Below are 23,006 nucleotides of genomic sequence, written 5' to 3' on the forward strand. Positions count from 1 at the left end.
TGTGGCATTGTAACCAAGCATGGCCATGATGAGTATAGGGGCACAATGACCTTACTCGATCTAGATGTGACACCATATGGGATAAGGTGGGCTATATAGAAGGTCTGTCTAACCACTTTGGCAGCGTGATTGTCAAAGGCGACGGTACGAACAAGTCATGTCCCCAAACCCCTAACAACTCCTACCGTATGTAATGGATTACTACCTATGTGGTAATGTGTGGGCATGTTGTTCTTCCCAAAGGGGATGACTATGCAACTAATGGCATTTAGCTGTAGGCCATGGCTCAGGCACCAGTCATCCATCTCTATGAGACCCTGTTTGAGTATGCATGTGCCAGATGGAGAGTTGATTATGGCACCCAGTTTGCAGTCATCTGCGAACATGGTCAGCCATATTCCTCCTGTGTTAGCCTGTACGTCAGACAAATATATACTGAACAAGAGAGGTCCCAGGACTGAGCCTTGTGGGATGCCATGTGTAACTGGTGTATAGTCAGACATGGCACCTGCAATACTGACGATGTGGGTGCTATCCCTGATCCAGGTAGCAATCCATCGTGTGAGATATATGCCCATATCGACACTGGTCAGCCTATGCATAATGGCAGAGTGGGGTATTGTGTTGAAGGGTTTTGCAAGGTCCATGTAGGCTGTGTGGACAACTGTCCCTATGTCAATGGACCTGATAACAGTTTAAAGAATACAAACAGGTTCAAGAGGCAAGATCTGCCCATAACAATGCTGAAATGTGTAGGACACAGTGTCTGTAGGTTCCCGATGTCTATGTGTATGAGTCCCATGACAATACGCTCCATAGCTTTGCAGAACAGGCTAGTTAGGCTTATAGGGCGATATTGTCTGTGGTCCATTGTGGCACCAACTCTGTGGAGCGGGACCCCTGTCACTGTACGCCATTCCTTGGGTACATATCCTGTAGTAACTCCGATATTGAACAGTGACTTAATGTGAGGGTTACGTCTGTCATGAAGCTCATGTAAGATGCAGGCCGGGACACCGTCTGGTCCCATTGATGCTGTGTTGTCTGCTTTGGGGAGGGCAGCACTCACCTGTTAATTTGGAGGGAGGTTACACTCTGTTGGGATGGATAGTTGCTCCTTAGGTGGGATGGGGGGGACATCTGCACTGAACCTTTTTGCCAGGATGTTGGCAATGTCAGTGGGTTCAGGGTATGTTTAGTCAGTATGCAGTAACTCACAGCATATCAGTGAGTGTCCACCCAGGTTCCTGATATAACTGAAGAAGGCCTTGTGATTGTCCTATGTGTCTGGTGCAATTGTCCGTTAGAAATGGGCCTTAGACAAATTCATGAGTGATCGTAGCTATCTGCTAGTACAGATCACAGATGCCTTCCCTGTCTGGGATTGTGCTCTATCATGTAGTAGCTTCCTCCTTTTGTTGTATAGCTTATTAATGGCCGTGGTCTACCAGACAGGTCCCCTGCCATTGGAGGAGTGAGTCTTGTTGTTATTTGGGATAGCACAATCCATGCAGTCCAATAGGTGTCCATAGAATGTGTATGTAAAGGATTCAGCAGTCTGAGCCATATTTACCACTGTCCCAGGGTCTCTGAAGGATACCACCTTGCTTTGGTGAAGTGAGACGTTTGCTTATGAGAAGTTCACCAAGATTACCCAGGATGGGTGTGGGGACAGGATATGGATGTCCAGTGAGATAAATGTATGTTCTGACCTTACCTATGAGGGGTATATCACTGGTGTGGAACATACAGTCCCCATGTTGGTGATGACCAGGTCTAATATGTTTTCCCCTCTTGTCAGTGTGGTGGCCGGTTGTGCCATAGCATATGAGTTTACAAATAGTGGTGACTGCTGGGTGAGGGTGTTGGGGCTTGAGTAGTATCCCCAGTCAATGTTTGGGTATTTGAAGTCACCCAGTATAATGGTGTTTGGGGAGACCTTCATATTCTTCATTGTTCCCAGGAAAGCCGAGTGTGGTTCCTGAGTTTAGGAGGGTGGTCTGTAGCAGGCAACAAACTGAAAGGCAGTTTTGCACAATGTTAGTTGCATATGTATGGACTGCGATGCTTTGTGCAGTGCTACTAACCCGGAGGTGTGTGTATCTGTGATGTATATGGATACTCCCCCTATTTGTGTTGTCCGTTCCGAGTCTTGTGGTCAGAAAGCATGGTATGAAACATAACCTGGTAGTGCTGGTGTGCATTTGTGAGCCTGAACCAGTCATCTGTTAGTGCACAGATATCACTATTCTCCATACTGAGGAGAGTCCTGAGTGGGCACAATTTGAGGGTAACACATCTGGTGTTGAGCAGCATTACCCTTAGTTTCATTTACTCTGTAATGTCTATGGAGGTGGGTTTGTCTTTTGAGCCCTGCTTAAAAAAGGCACTATGGTGGTAGCAAGAGCCTTAGCCAGTATTCGAAAGTCCAAGGGTGACAGGTGCAAGCTGTCCATAGCAAAGCTACATGGCATTTCGAGCATGTCAACCCAGGCTGACAGACACTGGATCCCCTTTGAATGACACCAATATGTTAGCCAACTGTTAAACGTGATAAGTTTGTCTGTATACTGTGACATCATACTTGGTGAGTGTAAGATGCTACACAAGGCCAGGGTCATACTGGCCTGGCCTACATGATCAGAGAGTTCCTCTATGTATCATGTCATGTGGTCCAGGGAGGAACGTTTGAGGTTTTACACACCAGCATGGACAATGATGGAGCCATTTCTGTACTTGCTGTGGCGTGACCTGAGTGCATGTGTTATGTGGCGGATCCTGGCACCCGACAGACAGGTCAAAGTGACCATCCCCTTTTTCGGCCTGGTGAGTGGGACATCAGTGTGTCTGACAATAAGTGTCAGCTATTACAAGTGTATTAGGTGTGTTGCTTAGCCTGAAGGGCAGTGACTGTATGGCACACTGACGTTGTGAACTATGTGATATGTGGGTATTGTAATGGGGTAGCAGTTGTTTGTGTGTCTGCTTTGGAGGTCTCTGCTGCTTAGGCAGAGTAGATTTAGAGTCTCTGAGTATGTTTATGTGTGATAATGTGGTTTGATTGCTGTTGCTATAGGTTTATGTGAGACTGATATGTGGTGTGTGTGGTTACCTTCACCACCTGATAGACTGTGCCAGTCATGGGTCGAGAGAGCTCAGCCTCCCTCCTGTATGTCTATATAGTTGCATCTCTCACATGTATCTGTGTTTGTTGGGAGGAGGAGAGGGTTGTATGTGTACATGAGGCAGTTGTGACATTGTGTCAAAATCACAATATTCACCAGCTGAAATGGAGAGTACACACGAAACCGACACCTGGACATGCCAGGATATTATGATGACATACTCTGTAGACTTGATCACAAAGGATCAGTAGGGTGTTAAGTGTGTAAATGAGTATAACTGGGATTAGTGCTCAGGTTTGTCTGTGTTTTGTAAAGAGTAGCTGTGAAGGAGTCCAGACGGAAACATGACACCTCCTTCAGCTATGTCATAAATAGCAATGTACACTCATATATGTCCTGAGTCAGGGCCAACTGTACCTGACTGACAATGCTGACATCCTGTCAGAGAGGCCCATATATACATACCTACCTCCCACTGCCAAAAGTCACTATCATCATACCTGGAGATATCACATGTAGAATGGGTGAACAGCTCCCCCCAAAGCCGAAAGCATGGCAGCAATTGGATTACATTGTTTCCCTATATGTGTCATGAATGAACTACAGAACAAACAGACCCTGCACCTGAACAGTCTGTTAAGCCTAACCCTCTCCACAGGACCTGGAACCATTGAATGTGTTTCAGCAACATATGACTCTCCCCACAAGTGTTGGTGCACAACACACCATGGAAAGTATAGTCCAGTAAGACTTAAGGCCATGGAGTCCATCATGGTTGAAGTCATAAACAGAGCTATTAGAAGCTGACAAACACACAACCCTACCAACTGTGGTATGTTCATGTGCAGATCATGGTTCCCAAACATGCTAGACTGTTTGCAAGGCAGCCACCCAGGATATACATCATTGAACAGAGCTACACATGTCTCACATAGACTTTGAATAGCCCTTTATCAACATCTGAGATACATGTCGTATCTACAAAACCAACAATTTGTGCATAAATATGTGTTGACATATGAAGGAATGTCAATTTGTCCACAGATAGATAACACAAGCTAAGAATTATGTGGTCCTGTTCAAGCTGTTGACACCTGCCGATCCTCATGGCTCATTCCTGGGATTGCATAAAACAAAGTGTACACACATTACCATGTCCAGTCTGATGATGTCAGCATCCCACAAATATAGCAGGAGAAAATAATTCACGCAGTAAGGCATGAAGCACGTCATGTCAATGTGTGTCTCTCTAGTATCATAACATAGTTCGGTAGGGGTTTGAATCTTGCAATTGCTGAGTGTGTGTGGGGTGGTGTGTATGTGTGTGATTTCCTTTGAGAGGAGTGCCGTTTTTGGAGACTGGGGAAACACATTACAAGAGGTACATTCTTCTTTGGAAAGTCTGATGATGTCAGTATCCTACAAATATAGCAGGAGAAAACAAATCACCCAGTAAAGCATATAGCGCGCCGTGTTAATGTGTATCTCTCTAATATCATAACATAGTTAGCTAGGGGTTTGAATCCTGCAATTGCTGACTGTGTGTGTGGGGGTTGTGTATGCGTGTGATTTCCTTGGAGTGCCCTTTTTGGAGACTGGGAAAACACATTAAAAGAAGTACATTCCTCTTTGGAAAGTCTGATGATGTCAGCATCCTACAAATATAGCAGGAGGAAACAAAGCACCCAGTAAGACATATAGCACATCATGTTAATACGTATGTCTTTAGTATCATCACATAGTTAGGTAGGGATTTGAATCCTGCAATTGCTGACTGTGTAGGGGGGTGTGAATGTATGTGATTTCCTTTGAGAGGAGTGCCCTTTTTGGAGACTAGGAAAACACATTAAAAGAGGTACATTCCTCTTTGGAAAGTCTGATGATGTCAGCATCCTACAAATATAGCAGGAGGAAACAAAACACCCAGTAAAGCATCTAGCATGTCGTGTTAATACTTATTTCTCTAGTGTCATAACATAGTTAGGTAGGGGTTTGAATCCTGCAAACGCTGACAGTGTGTGTTTGGGTGTCATAACATAGTTAGGTAGGGTTTTGAATCCTGCAAATGCTGACAGTGGGTGTGGGGGTGTATGTATGTGTGTGATTTCCTATGAGAGGGGTGCCCTTTTTGGAGACTGGGAAAACACATTAAAAGAGGTACATACCTCTTTGGAAAGTCTGATGATGTCAGTATCCTACAAATATAGCAGGAGAAAACAAATCACCCAGTAAAGCATATAACATGCCGTGTTAATGCATATTTCTCTAGTATCATAACATAGTTAGGTAGGAGTTTGAAACCTGCAATTGCTGAGTGTGTGTGTGACACTGTTGGTCAATGCAGTGTGTGTTTTGCTTTTACTATGCTATGACATATCAGGATTAAAACAGTATGTGCATTGCACACATCAGGTATCTGTGTGGCAAATAAATATATGTACATGTGACCTCAATTAGTACATGTGTGAAGCCTGCATACTACATGAATACATTTGTTTCCTTTGACAGATTGTGCCGCTGCTTCTCAGATCGTAGGTCACATATGTATGTATGTATGTATGTATGTGACAAGACCGGCCACTGTAGCGATCTGTGGCAAAGGTCATCTGTGCCACGCACACCCATGACAGTTACTATAGAGTAGTGTGAGTGAGGGTACATGCCTGGGGTATATGTCAGACATGTTCATACACAACAACGACTGGCAATAATTGACAGTCATTATAGGTGTACAACAGCCTGGTGGATATGCATTCAGGCCCCTAATTTCTTATGTGATAAACTGAGGGACTCCACAATACCTCTGGATATGTGGATACCAAGGGACAGATGACATAACACGTGGCTGTAGGTACACATTGTTACCCAACATACATGTTGGGGGCTACCACCTATGTGGTACTGTCGGGATAGTATGTATAGTAAATGTGGATGACTATGCCATAGTCGGCTTAGTGCAATACAGCATGTGCTGGACAACAGGTATCTGTCTGTATGATACCCTTGTGTAGGATATGTGTCCCATCCAGAGAATGCATTGTAGGCCAATGCATGCATTTCCAGATGTGGATGGACATATCCCTAGTGTGTTTGCATGTACCTAAGAGGCCTATATGCCAAACAGGTGTGGTCCCAGGAATGGGTGGCGGTCAATACCACTGGTTACTGTTATAGTATAGTACCAGAAGGATCCCACTGTTACTGAGTTCCCTACAACTGTGTGTCAGTTGTCAGGACATCATCTAATGATTGGTTATAGTCATGCTGTTGAGGTTGTGTATACTACCAGAATGCAAAACATTGACAGATATTAACAGTATCACCCACAGCATAGTGTCAACCCATGTCATATACACATGTGCACCCATGTTAGTACATATCTGTAGTAGAATGCATACTGGCGATCGAGAAATACTATGAGATGTTAACAATGTGTAAAACAGGGTATGTCACACGTCCCATGTGTCCACTATGCACGTACATGCAGACAATGTGCACCCACCATGTTCACAGATGTACACCTGCAAATCTGTACTGCACACATCACACACGTACTGTCCACTCACTAACACATGCTGGCAACACTCTACACTTCAGCCAAGTGGCACATAGCTGGACGATACATACTCAGACCTAACACTGGTGTAAACAATGCTACATTGACAATCAGAGCTTTGATGCAATATGCCTGCTCAGATATATCTACAAGGATATCATTACACTTTCCTGTTGACAACTTGCTAATATTGCTACACTGCTATAATGTCACCCTGTGCATCAGCACCATGTTAGCCTGTTCCTGCAGTAATGTTACAGATGACAGGAGGTGGCACAGGTGTCATCATATGCACAGGGTGGGTTGTTGGTTTGCCAGAGCCTGACATTGACCCATCCAATCGACATGTCTGTGTGTAAATGTGTGTATGAGGGACAGCAGTATAGCATGGGCCAATGTTGATGTAATGTGTGTGTGTATGTGTGAGCCCTAGTTGTTTGGTTAATGTGTGTATGTCTGCATGCACACAGCTCCACCATGTGGCTGCCATATACGGGAGGTTGTGGGACAGCCGCAGGCTGTACCTGCCAGGCTGTACAGATCACTGTCTCCAGCCACGGATGCAGTACCTGTGCCTGGCAGGGGGCTACGGACAGTATCAGATACCAACCCTGACTGGGTACTATCATCAGAGGCAGAGGTATGTCGAGTGGACCCATGTCCCTGCTTGGACTGGCCAGAGCCACGATCACGTGGTCTACTAGGACGGTCAATCGACAGGCCAGCCTCAGCATTGCTGAGGCTGGTACTGCCACTACGGGAGTGGCTGTGATCTGTGTGCCATCTGCGACGACTGCCAGCTGTTGATGTTGCTGGCATGCATCTGCATCGACGTCTCACCCATCCCTCACAGTCCTGGCTCATGGAAAACACATTGTGGAGGGCATCTAATGTCTCTCCCCAACGTCTATCAATGACCTCGGTGTAATTCCGGATGGCACCAGCAAGGTCACAGATGCTGTCATTGATAGCAGTGTAATGGGCCCTCTGCGCCCTTAGTCCCTGTCTGGTGTACCGTTCCATACGTGCCTGTGCCTGCATTACAACCAGGAACATAGTCGTGGTTTTAAGACCTGTGAGGTCATGTCTGCCAGGGGCAATATGACCAGCGGTGCTCCCCCGAGAACCCCTGGACATCCACCTATGTGGTACTGTTCCAGGAATCCGGGTATGGCTGCTGTGAGGGGATGCAAGTGAAATAGGTACCACAGTATCCTGGTCAATGCCAACTGTATGCTGTCCCTCGGCTAAGGCCATTGGTGATGAGGGATGTATTGGCAGTATGAGTGTGCGCATAGATGGGGTTGAACGCTGTGTACTGTCGATTGGCGGACCAATGACAGACCCTGTCAAGCCTGCCTGTGCCACAATACATGTCTCATCATCTCCACTATTTTTGGCAGTGACTTCAGGTTCCCTGCTGCATTCAGCCACTCCCAAACTCAGCACCTGTGAGAGGAAGACAGGAAACACACTTTACAATCTGTACATGAAGTTAGCACACATGCACACATGCACACATGAACACATGCACACAAATACACTCCTCACTACAGCAGATACACACACACACACCAGCAATCCAATACATTCTCAATAGTGGGTGAAGGTGGGTGACAGTATCACAAGGCAAACAGTCACCTCACACGTGTCAGCATGCAGAGTATGTGTTGCTCAAGTCCATGCAGTGCGATTGTAGACAGCCCTATTTCATGACATTATTCATGACTTTGATGCATGTGTGTAGTTGTTCAGTGATTGGCTACACCCTGGAACACAATGTGTACATGGACACAACATTGCTGTGCAAGTATTATCAGCTCTGCAATGTCCTGTGCACCATCACTCACAGGTATACATACCATGGCTGCATGTGTTATCTGTGTGACACATAGATTTCCATGTCTGATTACAGTGTCTGTGTCCATAGCAGATAATACTGGGCACAGGTGTAGCACATGCATGCTGTGTACACACACAGGATGAGTGGTGCATGTAGAAGTGAAGGAATCCAAATGCTCAACATGCCCATTGTACAGTGGTTATGGTGAGTGTGGGACATATTGCAGATATGTCGGTGCCAGCCATGACATGGCATGCTACACAACTGCAACATTAAACACCACACATACCCAATGTGTGTCATGTGACCTATACACCCAATAGCATTCCAGGACATATATGTGTCACTTTGTACAGATGGCGACTGATATGCATATTGTGTATACTGGCATATGTAAGCACACACACAACATGCTATGCATATTGTGTATAGGTGGATATGTTTGCACACACACAACATTGAGTTGCAAAGCAATGACTGCTATGTATAGTACTGTGGTCACTGTAACTGGATAGGGTGTAGTACCATGAGCCATCATCATCATGCATCATGTGGTCACTCCATGCTACTAATGTGTGACAGACCACCGCCTAGCATGCTGTACCTGTACTGCAGTGCCGTGGCTACATTCACAATTACACAGCCACTTTGTACATGGGTGTGTGGGTGCCCAATATGGAGCATTGCCTAACATGACTATGTTATGTGTTGAAGAGTGTTGCACAGCCCCATGATAGGCCTCTACCCCTGAGGTTTATCATGTGTGTGTGGATGACATGTGGGATACTGAAGTGTGACCTTACAGCAGGTGTGTGGTAATGCCATATGTAGCATGCTGAGGTGTACTGCGTATGATAAACGTGTTATGTTGTGTACAGCTGTAGCAACTATGCCAATCCAATGTGCAGTACGGTGATGCCACAACTGTGTCTGATGCTCTGTGTATTGCATGTCATTGAGGCAGCTACTGACATTACTGAGTTGTGCAACGTCTTACAGCAGACATGCACAGCATGCATTATGCATAGGTGTGTTACGTGTACATGGCCTACACCTCACCAATGACATGCACATTTCATTTCCAACATTACAGTTATACCACACTCACCAGCATGGATCGTCTGCCCTGCTGTCACACCAGAGGGACATACGAGAATATGAGAGAGTTCGTCAGTGGCCACAACTGTGGCATTGCTACTGTGGGTTTGCTAAACTACAGTAGAACAACAGTCGACAGTCACAGGTGTACAGATAATATTCCAAATATCAGTATTGCACAACACTAGGCAACACTAGGCAGCACAACTGTTAAACACACAGTACACATCTCATGTAGACATAATCTAACAATACAGGTAACTGCAGTCTACAGCTAGGGCATGTTACCTGCACACTCCATGTGAACATGCTGGGTGGCTCCGGCCTTCATGACGACACATGTGTGTGGGAGTTGCTGTTGTTGACCAGGAGCCACCATGCTTAGGAGCAGCTCCGCCACTCTTCTGATGGGGGGATGAATGGCCACCCCACCACCTGTGGCAAGCTGTTGTCTCTGGATATCAGACGCACGCCGCCGGACACATCTAATTAAATCACTGCAGTGATGGCGTACCTGCTCATATGTCCAGTTATGCATGCCTATGTCATTTACCCGACGAACAAGATCTTTCCACAGTGCAGTCCGCTCATGCTGGTGCTGGCTGCTTCTGGAAAACAACAGTGTGTAGTGCTGCACCAGGCTTTGCTGGATAATCTCTTCCTCCTCTGCTGTGTAAGAAGGGTTACATTGTTGGGCCATCAGGCTGAAAGAGAAATGAACAATATGTGTGAGCGAGTCCTGTGGCACACTTTACACCCTTAACCACAGATATGACTTCACTGTCATATATACCATCCGTTTGTCTGTCAGAGGATACACACGTTCAATACCACATATTGGTTCTTAGGCCACAACTGACTAACAGTGCCTGGCACACTCTATATATCAAACCACAATACAACACTACCTGGCACACTGTTTGTGACACAATGCACCACCTTGCCACAGGGGTATATATATCACGCTAATGCACGAACAAAGATGTCATTCATTGCAATGAATGGAAAGTACAGTTACAGTAGTACCAGTAAACCACCCTAGTCGTTGATGCCATAGCCCTGCCTAACATATGTGCACAGTTGTTAATATAGGTGGCATACTGCTGTAACAGACTATATATGTTGCTAGATACACACATATACCCTGTAACACACATATGATTGCGGCCATGGTACAGGCATAATTACGCACACACATCAGACAAACATGCAACACACCACTGTATGCCAACACAGATGAGTTTTACCTGTGTACCATAAAGTACTGTGTGCCACTACTTACAAACCCTTATGCCTGAGTTATGTCCTCTGTGCGGACTACAGGAAACACACAACGCATTGTTTCCAAGCAATGTGAACACACACCATACTGTGCTGTTTAGGCCTACAGCTTCAGGTAGTACTACAGTTCATATGGGAGTCGGATTTACCAGCAGTACCACTCACTAAGCATACATGTATTTCTTTAGCCTACAATGGGACACCACAGTCGTCAACAAGGAACTACGTCACATCATATGCCATAGTACTATGTCTGCCTAACAATAACATACACAGCTAGGGTAGACACTACCATGTCAGATACAACTTCACACTACACTATCACACCTTTACAGACCTTGCACACATTCAGCGTTACACTTATTCAACCTCACATAGCAGGTATTGCATTGAGTACATGTGTGAGTGCATAGTGTCATAGGTAGGTGAGATGCTATTTGGCCCAAGGGCATACAGCAGCTTAGCCATATGCTACCCTGGCCTTTGCACACATGTACTTTGATTTCACCTGCCCCTGTCAACCAGAATCACAGAGAGGATTCCTGGGGTGTATTACCAATCTCCCAAACAATCATAAGGAGTATTTATGACAACTGCTAATGAGGAGCCTAGTTTGCTATTGCTAGGTGGTCTATTCCAGAGTATGGCATATCTCTGATATAGGAACCTATCCCTCCAGCATATGCTGTTTAGTGAGCTGATGAGGTTTAGGGCCCTAGAGCATGTAGCCCAGAGGGATTGTGATATGTTGCTATGGTGGTTGTCACACAGCTATGGGTCTGACATACCTATGTATGTCCGGCAGAGATCACCTCTGTGTGGTTGGTATGCAATACAGTCTAGCTGTGGTTTTGTGAGTCAGTTTGCATAAGGCATCTGTTTGAGGCCAGTATTACCCTTTGTGAGGTGTGTCTGTGGCCTTTCCACTTGCTGTAGTTGTCATGTGAGGTACATACCACACGGGACATTGTGATGAGTAGAGGGGAACACTGACCTATATATCCCTACATGACACACCTGTTGTCATGACACATACCACATAGACAGATTACAAGTCTAGTGTGGCACTGTCTTTATCAAAGGGGAGGCTACTATCCACCTGTGTCCCATGTTCCCTTATCACGCCTTCAGTGTTAGGTAGATTTCTACCTATGTGGTAGTTAATGGGTACAGTGTTTTGGAAAGGAGGAATGGCACTGCAGTATCGGCACTTGTCTACAGTCCATGCCTTGGTCACCACACACCTGTATATATATATATATAGATATATATATATATATAACTATATATATATATATATATATATATATATATATATATATATATATATATATATATATATATATATATAGATATATAGATATATATATATATCTATATATATATATATGTACATATACATACACATCTATTGCTGTACATATGGATGTACATTTTGGCACATGTACAGTCCACCTTTCATGGTGGGGATATCACTTATGCGACAGTTGTGGGATGTACAGTTATGTGATTATATTGCACAGTGTTGTGCAGAATGCATTTTGGTGTCCTCAGCCCATGTAGCTTTAGCAGGCCTCACTGGCTGTAACACAGCAGATCTGAGAAATCAGTCCCACAGCGTTTAACCACCACATGACATATATCAGCACTGCATGCTGTTTTCTATGTCTCACACTACGACCTACATAGATATATGCACATAACAACCTTCAACGACATATATATGTCCACCCTTCACTAACAGTTGCAGTATGTCCCTTGCCCTATGCACATGTGCAGATACATATAGATACATACTGCTGCCACATATGGATGATTGCAGTGTGTAGAGTACTCTTCAGGAACATCTACTACATGCCAGCACATACATATGACTTACATACCTTACCTTTATTTTTCCTGTTCCGTCTGTTGTTACTGTTTTGTTGTTTTTTTTTGTTTTGGGATTTCTCTGTCTGTTTCTGTGTCTGTTTCTGTCTCTAGTTCTGTCTCTTTTCTCTGTGTCTCTGTTTCTCTCTTGCTCTCGCTCTCTATCTCCCTGTTCCTGCAATGATATTATTGCATGTGTGGACAGCAGGTACAGCCTGCTTTTCTAGGTATCTGCACATGTGCATGTGACAGCCTCTGCACCAGTTGCTGCCCACCATTCAGTAATTGCATGCAGCCTGCTGTGTGGTGATTACAGTACTCACTGTGATTGCAGCCCACTGCTATAAAATGCGAGGTTAGGTAGGCATAGCCCTTTCATCTTTCCAAGGTGGGGCCCATGCTTCTTTGCTCTGGACACCGTTGTGTAAGTCAGAAGGTTGGTATTTGTCTCTTATCTGAAGCTAGGGTTGTAGCCAGTGATATGCATGTTGTACTCAAACCTGAATGTTGCTGCTTCCAGTACACACTTCTCAGTGTAGACATGTACTCACCCCTCCAAATGCTAACACAGGATACATGGGAGTATGTACTTTGTTTCTGAATTAGACAATTAACTGCCATGCAAATATGGTTATTGCAATGTATTCCTGTGGCACATGCACTGTTTGTGTACTGCTATACTGTAATTATTAAGTTACTCACTTCTGAACAGTTTGTGGTTTGTTTGTGTTGACATTAGCACAGGCTGCTCAATACAACTGGACATATTTCAGTACTGAGTATGCCTACCTACACCCTTGTTTTTGCCTGAATACACAGGTATGTTGTACCTTTGGGTAGGGGTGCAGAACTGCAAAGAGCATTTTTTATTATCGTGTGAGGTTTATCTTGCTGAACATACAGGGTTGCTGTGTACCTGTTAGTCTATCAAGGCAAGTAGTCTGTCTGCGTAGCTCCCACCTGTGGACATATCCAGATGGTAGCTAGAGGTTAGCCTATTATTCTTTGTCTGTGCACCACACCAGTCTTTTCAGCACTGGCACAATGGCATTGTCACAGTTGGTTGCTAGCAGTACATGGCTACATCCTGTGATATTTCTGTGTTGTACTCCTACATAAGGGCATGCTTGTGGAACTCCTTCCAAAGCTATTTGCAGAATGTGTAACAGCAGGAATGATGATATGCCTGTGTGTTTCTGCCTCTGCCAGGCCTCAGATACTCTCAGGTATATATTTGAATGGCCTCAGTGAAAGGTACATATAAGTGAGATACACCTGCAATATATTACAAACATATTGCAGTTGGGAATCAGAGCATATGTATTACTACACCTTTTCTGATGTGCAAGCAGTGTCTACTCTCAACTATTGACATTATTCATTAAGTGTGATTCCCCACTTTTCTGCCTAATGTTAGTACTTTTCAGAGTAATTCGGAGGGGCACAGCTAACATTTGTTTACAAATCAGGGACATCCCCATAAAGCAGTCACAGTTTGGGAGTCTGGCCTCTGCCCTATTCAACTTTGCCAGTGTTTATCCTGGTCTGATACTGTGTGGTGTTTGTAAGGTGCCATTGTAACATTATTCCCTGCTAGAATGGCTGGTTCACTTTTCACAGTCATGTCATACAATTCCACAACAACTGCTGGTAAAGGCCAACAGAACAGGATTTGTGTTATGCCATTCCTAATTTCCATTTGCATTCCCTCATTGTAATGCATGATATATATATTTCAGCACCAAGTTATTTGTGTATCTGCTGTGGCTTAGTGGTAATTCATCCAGTCTATTGTGTCAATGGTCTGTGGTTCAAGACTGGCAGAGGTTTTTTGTTTTGCTGCTGAGCAGAACAAGGGCCCTGACATAGAGTGACTAAGGCACTTTTAAGCAGTTGTAAATGGGTTTGCAGCGCACACATGTGCACACTTGCTTAAACCCACTTACTACTGCTTAAAAGTGCTTACTGCCGCTAACCCCCACGCTAATTTTTTTTAAAGAAAAGAAAATGGGGAGATAGGAAAGTGGTGAAAAAGGGGGCACAAAGAGGGACAGACAGTAGTTAAACAAGCTCAGGATTTGCAGGATGGGTGTAGGGAAGGTCCATAGCTGCCCATTTCTTTACCAGCAACAGCTGTGCATATGCAATACATTTGGAGTGATATTTAAAACCTTCCACCCCTGGGAGATGGGTGAGGACAACAAAGTATGTTGTACTGCCAATTATAATTATCAGTTTGCATGTCCAGCGGACGTGTGTGAAATAGGCAGCTATGTATGGGGTGTAATTTTTTTGGGGGTACAGAATGCCCTTTTTTTTCAGGTGAGAGTGGAAAGTGAGGTAGGGGAAGTAGGTAATTTTGGGGAGGTAGGTTGGGGAGGTTAACAGACAAGACAAACAAGACACATACAGGGGTGGTGTATGACTCAAGGGGTGGGTGAACACAATTGACGGGGATGGATGTTTGGAAATCGCAAGCCCATGAGCCCACAGACGGTAACAGTGGAACTGAGATCCCCACCCATGGGCAGTCACCACTACACCTTCACAGCTCCAAGGGTGGCTGTGCTGGGGGCTGCAGAGGATGGGCAGGCTCACCTGTGAGATGCGCCACTCTCACCTTGAGCTGGCATAGGGGATCAGTGACTGAACGCTGGATCTCCCTACGCACCACAGCCTGGACCCTTCGAAGGGTGACAGGTGGCCCTTCTCCACCCACGCTTGCACTGGGGGGACGAGCCCCATCCCCTGCAGCGCTTCCACCTGAAGGTGGCACAGGACCAGTGGAGGAGGGGAGCCCGGTCTGGGCACCGGACCTGCTGGTGCCAGGTGCACTCGCCAGCTGAGGAGGGACAGGTGGGTCCACTGCAACTGGCCTTCCCATACGTTCTGTGATTAGGTGTGTTTAATTACAACATAAACAACAGCATTCCAGATTAGTTGTAACAGCATGCAGTAATATTCCCATTAACACAACACACCAAGGTTCCAACAGTTGAACAGCAAGCATAACACATGCATATATTGAACGACAGTGGATATTCCAAAAGCATGCAGGAATGATTCGTAGCAACAGGCCACTATGATTGTGGTGTTTGAACAGGGCACATGCATCAAAGTGAATGCAAATATTTATAGAACAATAGGACATATGTCCCAACAAATATTTGAGATTACACATACCTATTGAGGTGTGGAATTGCATGGTTTATGCACATACAGTAGGGTGTAGAAAAAAACCTCAATTAACATCTTATAAGTACTTTTAGTCTACACTACATTCCTAGTGACTGCAAGTGTATATCCCCTACATGTATTATTACACTTGCCAACATGCATTAGGTTGTGTAATGGGTTTGGCTAGTTCAATATATACCTGACCTATATCTGACATACTAACTGTCCATGATGCAGATGTTACTGCTACATATTTTTTGATTTCATTTATATTTCTTTATCTACATATCTGGATGTTTTCACATGACATTTTCACTTCACTTTGTACAGAACCCTGCATTTCCTGAAGCACACTCACATTTCTGGGGAAAAAATTAACATGCTACACATGCGCCAGATTTACTTATGCATGCCAGCCAGTAAGTGACTGTTGAGGACTGTATATATGCTTCACAGCTACTAGCTCTTTCATCACCCACTTTAGATGAGACTGCACAACTCTGGGTTGCCAGCACTTATTAAAACAGTACTATTTGTATAATGCAAGGGTACAACAACATTTCAAAGTAAGTGACACAGACACACTCCGGGTTTTATACCTTTATTAATTACATTACACACTTTTCCACAGGCTCGCTCCTTTATTTGATATAACAGTGCATATGGAAGACATATTCAAGACATATTATACCTTTATTAATAGGTTAGAACACTCTTTTTCAGGCTCGCTCACTTATTTTATATGACAGTACCTGCAGAGATATTATTCCAGACATATTTTACCTTTCTTAATGGGTTACTACACTCTTTTTTTCTGGCTCTCTGACTTTTTTACATGACAGTACATGCAGAGGACTTATTCAGGGCATTTTATGGCTGTATTATTGGACTACAACACTTTCTTTCATGCTCTCTCCCCTATTTTATATAACAATACATGCAGAATAATCACTAACCTGCCTGGTGGCGCAGCCTTAGCAGCCTATCTGCATAGGCTTGCTGATTCGCAGCACGGTCACCTGCAGCTGTGAAGTAAATGAAGGGATATTGAGACATACTTATCCATTATACAGAATCAATTATTAATTCTTACATACTGTATTCCATGGCTACCTACTCAGTTGTGGGGCATCTTGCATCCCACGGGCCTCCTGTAGCCATTGGTTCAGGCGGTCCTGCTTCCGTCTCTTCAGGTCTGCATGGTGGTGACGGACCTGATCACCAGTCAGAGGAACGCCTGTGGCACTGGTGAGGTCATGAGCTAACTGGTTCCAAGCCTCTGCCTTGTACTCCGTCCCTTGGAACTGGCCCTGCAGCAGTATTGACTCATGACGGTGGACAAGGAGCCAAACTATGTATTTCGACTCCTCGATGACCCAACGTTGTGCTCAGAAGTGTGTACCCTCTCCAGTACCAGCCATTCTAACTGCAGATGTGAGCTACAATCAGTTCTGGTGAGTATTCCTGCCTATGGGGCTTATATATGCCGCATTTCCCACACTTTTTTGTGATTGGCCATTTTTGAAAATTCTCGGCTGACTGCAGACCTGCTTAGTAATGGTTAATCTACCATTTCTAAGTATATGTATATTAACAGTGGCTGCTTCTCCTAAGCTGTCATGGGTTAGTGGTTCAGTACTTTGATTATGGTGCACAGAGTCCTGGGTTCAAACCTTGTCATTCATTTTATTTTAATACTGCCCAGACAGGCTAGGGGGTGTGGCTGTGTTTAAGCAACTTTACTCTACGTTGCTCCACGTTGCCCTATGGTGCCCTGGTTGGCGCGGCGCGCACGTCCGTGCAAACAGATTGTGCTGGTTAAAGCACAATTTAACTATGGGCAACTCTATTGCGCTGGGTAAAGTGCTAACTCTGGGCAACTCTATTGCGCTGGGTAAAGCGCTATTTAACTCTGGGCAACTCTATTGTGCTGGTTAAAGCGCAATTTAACTATGGGCAACTCTATTGCACTGGGTAAAGTGCTTCTTAACTGCGGGCAATTATATATCAGGATCCTTTAAAATATATATTTTCTTCACTGATACTAAGCCATTTCACTGCTTTTTACTAATATTTTAATCATATATGTCAGGTATTAATTCATATACTGATTTAAAACATAAATAAGAAGGGGAGTGGTGGGACACAAACTGTGAATGCCTCCTCTTTGTGCGAACGCTGTACCATTATGCTATTGCTATTTGGTGTGATTTGCATAAACATTCTTTCTTATGCTCTTCCATGTCTGAATTGCTAACTGCAGCTAAGCAATGGGCACACCCGCGCACACACACGCAAATACGGGCAGCTATTTTGGGAATTTAAAAAAAATAAAATTAATGTTTTACTTTTTATAACTGTGATGGGGGTTTACAACGTCAGGGAGTGTGGTGTTGGGTGCAAGGACATTTGAGCGGACTCGCTCTTGTGTGTTTTCATTTTACTTTTCCAACCCTTGCAGGGGCGTGGACATCTAGACTGCTTGGCAGTCGGACACGCCCCCCGCTTTTCTACATGGTCCGTGTAGGACTTATGGTTGAGTCAGCATGCCCTCATGAATATTCATGGCATGCTGATGTCATACCGGTCAACTGCAGCCTCCGAGTAAGACTTATTAAGTCTTACATGGAGGATTTGTGAATCTGGAGGAGTGCCTTTCCTGTTGTGTTGTTTGCTCTAGTAATAGGAGAGACTTGTTAGAAGACCAAAGAGGGCGAGAGGTAGAATAGTGAGACAGTAGGTGATTTAGGACTGGAGTTTTTTCAGGGTAAGAGAGGATGCTGAAGGCTGTGAGAAGTTATTGATAGCTAAGTAGTTGCGGAAGTTCTAGCCATTGTAATTCCCTTAGAGCCAGACAATGATGGGTTTTGTAGGGAGAGTTGTTAGCAAACCTGTCAATGTTATTATAGCATACCTCAAGTTTGGTAAGATCTGTTTATCTGATTTGAGTTAGGATAGGTGCAGCATACATCAGAGTGGATAGAAGGTGAGTTTGGGCAAGGGTGATTCTTGCATTGTCTGTAAGGCATTTTTTATGTCTATAGAGAGTTCCCATTTTTTTTGTGCACTTTTTTATAGTTTGGGCCATGTGAACATCAAAGTAAAGGTTGTTATCTATTTCCATCCTGAGGAGTTTAGTATGACTAGTTGGAGATATGACAGTGCCGTTGATAGAATTGATGGTGAAAGAGAGGAGGTGGGTTTGGATTTATTAGGAGAGAATAGTAGTAGCTTGGTCTTGTTTGGTTTGAGAATATGCTGGATATTTGTAATCCATTTTTCTGTTATGGTAAAGGATTCTTGGGTGAGTTTTTGTAAGTTGGTAAGGCATAGGGATGTGCAGATAAATGTTGAGTTATCTGCATACTGTGAGGCCTGCTAGGTAGCATTAGCAATGTTATTTGTGAAGATACAGAAAATAAATGGATCCAGGATTGAGCCCTGTGGAACACCTATGACTGTTGGAAGTTGGGGAGATAGAACTCCTTGCCATTGAACTGACTGTTGTGAACCAGTCTATAGTGGCACGAGCAAAGTATAGGGCAGCATATGAATGTAAGAGTATTTGGTGTGAGACCATATTGAATGCTTTTGCTAGGTCTAAGAATATGGCGGAAACAAAGTTGTTTTCATTTCTGTACTGGTTGACTTGGTGTGTAAAAGAGAGGAGGGCAGTGGTTGTAGTATGGTGCGGATGGAAACCATGTTGTATGGGAGAGAGAAGGTTAGTAGTAGTAAGGAATTACATGATTTGTGTGTGAATACATTTCTCAAGAAGTTTAGAAAGGGGAGACAGAATGGCAATGGGGTGGTAGTTGGAGAAGTCATAGGAGTTACCACCTTTGTGGAGGGGAATACTATGAGAAACTTTCCAGAGCTGGGGAACATAGGATTCCTTGATAGAACGGTTGATAAGGATAAAAATGGGGTAGGATAAGGATTCAGTGGCTAGTTTTAGGAAGTGTGCAGGTATATTGTCAGCTGTGAGGGTAGTAGGTTTAAGTTTTAGAATGTGTTTTTTGATGGTGGAAGTGGGAATGGGTGAGAGAGTAAAGGAGGGTATGTTTGTTGGGATTCTTGATGGGGTGATTGATGAGTTAGAGGGGTGATTGGATGGAGTCTATAAAGTGATGATTAAATTGGGATGCTATGTCAGTGTTGTTATTAGGGGGGTAGGAGAGGGGGTGGTTGTTTTACCAGGTTTTAAGAGGGAGTTGATGGCTTGCCAAAATTTTGGGGGGTGTTTTGAGTGTTTATTTTGTAGTCCTAGGAAATAGTTCTGCTTGTCCAGATTTGTCTGTTGTTTGGCTTGATTCTGGAGTAGTTGATATATTTGCCTATTTTGTGGGGAATTGTCTTTTTCCCTTCTTTCCAGGCTTTGTCTCAAGATTTTAGTAAGGCTCTCGTATCCCTGGTAAGCCATGGAGCATAATTGGTTTTTGTCCTAATTTTCCTGATGGGTGCAATAGTATTGAGGACATTGATAAATATGCTATTAAATTAATCAATTGCTTGGTCTAATCCTCGGGAAAGAAGTGGTTTCCAGTTACATAATTTAAGTATGTTGTTTAGTTCTTGAGGATTTGTGTTCATCTCTAACGTGTCTGTATGTTAGGAGTTTTGGAATAGTGGCACGTTTCCTTAGGAGAAAGATGGGGTGGTGGTGACTGAGGACATCTGGAAGGCAGTCAGATGTGTAGTTGGGTTTGGTGTAGTTTATTAGTATCCAATCAAGTATAGACTGTTTATGCGATTTTTTATCTGTTCTAGTGGGTTCCTGGAAAAGTTGAGTAAATCAAAAAAGGTTAATGTGTTGGGTGGGGTTGTTGGAATTACAGGTTGACCAGTTTATGTTTAGATCATCAAGTAAAATGGTCTCTTGTGGAAGGTTGTTTGAGATCCACTGGAGGGTTTCCTCAGTTATTGGGGAGTTGTTCCAGGTAGAATATAACTGCAGAGAATGTTAATTATCTTTGTGTTGTTTATAGTTAGTATGGAGCCTAAGGTTTCTGCATTTTGGAATTTTGGCAGTGACAGTTGTAGGGGTTGAAGGTTGAGTGCATTCTTAAATAAAATTGCCACTACACCTCCTTTCCTTCCTGTTCTTAGTCTTAAGATATTGTACCCTGGGGGAAGGATTTCCTCATTTAGCATACTGGGTTTCAGCCAGGTTTCAGTTATGGCAAGCATGTCTGTGGAGTGATGGGATATAATGCGTGTAGATTGGCAAGTTTGTTGCAGATGCTACGAATATTTATGTGAATGATTAGTAGGTCAGATTTGTGCTGGCTGGAGGGTAGGGTAGTATATGGTCCTGGGTTAGGATATATATCACCTGAGATGAATAGCCTTAAGCTGGATAGTATAATGCATTTAATGGTGTGAGCTACTTCTATGTAGGAATTATTTGTAGTGGTTTGGTGTATGTATTTGGTAGGGAAAGTCTGTATGCATGTACTGTATAAGTAGGTATGGTTTGGGTAGGTGAGAACCTGTAGCTGATTGGTGTTGGGTATGGTCAGGTGATATGGGGTTAGAAATATATTTGGCTGCACTGGGGGTGGGTGGGAATTGGGTTAGGATAGAGGAGCAGACCGGGGCTTAGCCAGGTCTCAGTCCCAGAGCCAATCTGTGAGTTCTGTTCAGGACTGAGTAGGCATGGAGCGCCAAGGGGTAGGAGCATTAAGAAAAAACAAGCCAATTGTTTTACATAGACTGTATCTCATTTGTATTTTGAGTGCTATTTTGCAAGAAGTAGAAGAGGGGCCTTAACGCTTATTGCCAGTGCTGCTGATTCCCTAGCGGGATACTTTCTAATGTGACATACATAAAGACTAAAAATAACTATTTCTAGTTAACAACCTTATGTCCTTTTTCAGTACTACTGTAATGTATGTCTGTTTCCACTGTTTGCTTCCATGTCATTCTTTCTTTCTTTTCTTTATTTGTTTCTTTCTTTCTTCATAAACCTGGCCAGTTGTTGGGGCAACTGAAATTTCCATCTACTTTTTTTTCATCAAGCTTGCTGTGGTGGATTTGGCTCTATTTTGAAACCTCAAATATGAAAACACTGAGTAATAAAAATACTGAAAACTAATGTCTGAATACAGAAAGGTGACAAAAATAAACTGCAAGTGTTTTTTGCAGGGGGCAAGCCTCTTTTATCCACCAGTGTAGGAGAGGCAAGTCCACTGAACTTGTGTATACTAATTGCATAGCTATACAAACAAGGAGAAATCTCCACAAAAAAAGTAAATTACTACTAGTGCCCACTTAGCAATCATACTAACAGGGATTTCCTATGTAAAAAAATGATCAGGGTTGTGTTCCTTGGCATTTTGTGCTTCAGGCAATTGATTGTCTCTAGGAATTTCATCTCAGCACTTGTAAATATACTAGTGCACTGAGATATCAGGGCATGGATTTGCACTGACCATTAGAGTTTTGCTTGTAGTGTTACCTTGGATGCCATAGGTACTGTCTAAAGTTGTATGGGCCTTTTGCTTTGAGTTTTAGACATTTTTTTCCTGGCATAATTTGTCTATACCATGAGAAAAGTCTTTCATTTATCCAGAATCTGAATGTGAAGAATGGATTCATTTGTTGTCTTTGGTTAATAATGCAGATTTCATTAATTTAATAGAAACATTAGGTCATATTTTTCAGTTGCATACAAATGGCACTGCATGTCAGTGCAATAATCTCAGAATTCATAGTGGTCATTTCCTAAAATTTACTTTGCATAGCCCACAAATGTCAGATCAGGCTAGTACAACATGCTATAATGCTGATACTACTGGTGCCTTAAGTTTAATACTTCATCCAGTTATCAAGTTAGTCTTAATTCAGGTAGTCAGATTGCTTATTTTTAAAAAGATTAAATATTACATACAGCCCCTGGAAATATGTGATAATGGTTGTGTGGATGAGTAAAGCTATGCTCTAAACAATATATCATGGAATGGAAATGCTGCTGCAATAACATGATGTGACTATATAAATCTGGCTGTGCATTTTGATTTACATGACTGAAATATTGGTGCTTTGTTTGGCTCTG

This window comes from Protopterus annectens, chromosome 5.part1, assembly GCF_019279795.1.
Source record: "Protopterus annectens isolate FY-2018-M chromosome 5.part1, PAN1.0, whole genome shotgun sequence".
NCBI lineage: Eukaryota > Metazoa > Chordata > Ceratodontiformes > Protopteridae > Protopterus > Protopterus annectens.